Raw genomic sequence first — 2,005 nt, forward strand, 5'->3', positions numbered from 1 at the left:
GAGTGCTACCCCCTGGCCCTGGGCTGGGTAATTTGCATTTCACTCTGAGGAAGGGAGAGAGTCTTGTTAGAAGCCACAGCTGCTGCTTTTCTCCCTTTACCATTTGCTCTCTGCTGCTGCCATGAACAGTTGTTCTTTCCCATGTGTCACTCTGCCTTGGAGTCAGCTGAGTGTGATCTGAAACCTGCACTAAGTGCAAGCTAAATGAACCTTTCCTTCCTTAATTCTGGATGTATGGTGTTTGTCCCATCAAAGAGTGAAGAGTAAATGAGACAACTATCAATACTTATTTTCAAAATCTTTACTCTCACAGAATGGAAAGCAAAGAAGTGGACAGAAGCCTAGATACATATGAACTAGTAAAGCAAAATCAAGAAGATATAAAAATTCTGACTAACCCAATATCAGCCAATGAAATTGAAACTGTAACAACAAACATGCCACCAGAGAAAACCCAGGTCCTGTTGGATCCATAGCTAAATTCTATAAGCAATTTAGGGAAGACTTAATGCCAACTCTTCTCAAACTCTTCAATGAAATTGAAACAGAAGCAATTCTCCCAAACTCATTCAGGGAGGAAAGTATTAGTCTGATACCAAAACCAGAGAAGGACTCAAGCAGAAATGAGAACTACATGCCCATCTCCCTAATGAATGTAGATGCAAAACTCCTCAATAACATACTAGCAAACAGAATGGAGCAAATAATCATGAACCTTATACAGCACAACCTAGTGGGATTCATCCTGGGAATGCAAGGATGGTTTAATATGCACAAAACCAAATATGTAAGACACCATATCAACAGAGCCAAAGGTAAAAAATCACTGAAACCTTAAATATTACATATATAAACATTTATACAGTATTGTATGCTACCAGAAAATCCCATGATATGGAAAAAATCTGATAAATAGTTTAAAATAATATTTTTTGAAATCCCCTGAAAAAGTGAGTGTGTGAAATTTGAACTGGGAAATTAGGAAGAACTACTACTGTCAATACTTTCTAGGAAATTTATATGAAATGAATTTGTGACAATGTCAATTTTTTTCCAAGTTATGTCCTCAAAAAAGATGTTACATTTCCCATGAACCAAGTATAAAAGTCACTAAAATGCTATAATTTTCAGTTTAACAATATTCCACGACCTTCATACCAACTAATACTGAACACTTGCAGAAATAAATAAAGTACAAAGTAAGTTACAGACCTGGCCTGGTGGTGTGCACCTTTAATCCCAGCATTTGTGAAGCTGTAAACAGGACGGTCATTACAAGTGCAATCTAATAGTCAGACTGTGAATACCCTGTAGACCCTTCCCTAAAATATAGGAAAACAAAGCTAAATTACATTTGCAAAAATGGAAGAAAGGAGAAATTCTGTGAATATATAATATATAAATCATAGCCATGTTATTTTCACTGCATTTCATTGTACTAATTTCATTTTCTTTAAAGTCTGTAATTATACATAGACAGTGCATAGTGCATTCTTCTGCTGGTGTATTGTGAAATTATGATGTTCTTCCCTATTAGCATTTGCTTGACCTCACACAATCATCCTTTGGTATATGGAAAAAATGCTGCAAACAACATTGAGCAAACTGCAATGTTGTGTGGCACTGAATCAGTCACTGCTTCTGGGACTGGCTGCAGTCAGTGCAGGGTCTGTCCACTTTGGCCTCTGCAAGAGAATCGCCCGGCTTCCCATTTGCATCTCTCACCTTCCCCACCCACTCATGTGGCAGGCACCACTAAACTCCCTGCTTCTTTAAAGGTGTCTATTTGAGACGCTGAACACAATGTGATCAAGCTTTTCTTTATCTACATGTAGCATATTTCACATAATGACCTTTTGGTGAATCTATATTGTCACACATGAAAAATGTCCTTCCTTCTAAGACTCAATAAAATTTCGTTGTGGGAAGAAAAAAGTCACTTTAGCCATGTACTGAAGACTTGGATGCAAGATGCCCTGCTTCTCTGAATTTCCCACTGTTACAC

The 2,005-nt window shown here is 37.6% G+C and overlaps 1 protein-coding gene across 1 annotated transcript in view; it reads right to left on the reverse strand.

Moving 5' to 3' along the window:
• The window catches only part of LOC101574621 (olfactory receptor 5B3-like), a 15,239-nt gene that overhangs the window by 595 nt on the left and 12,639 nt on the right, over positions 1 to 2,005 (reverse strand). The window lies entirely within an intron of this gene.

This window comes from Octodon degus, unplaced genomic scaffold (assembly GCF_000260255.1).
Source record: "Octodon degus isolate 3935 unplaced genomic scaffold, OctDeg1.0 scaffold00239, whole genome shotgun sequence".
Taxonomy (NCBI): domain Eukaryota; kingdom Metazoa; phylum Chordata; class Mammalia; order Rodentia; family Octodontidae; genus Octodon; species Octodon degus.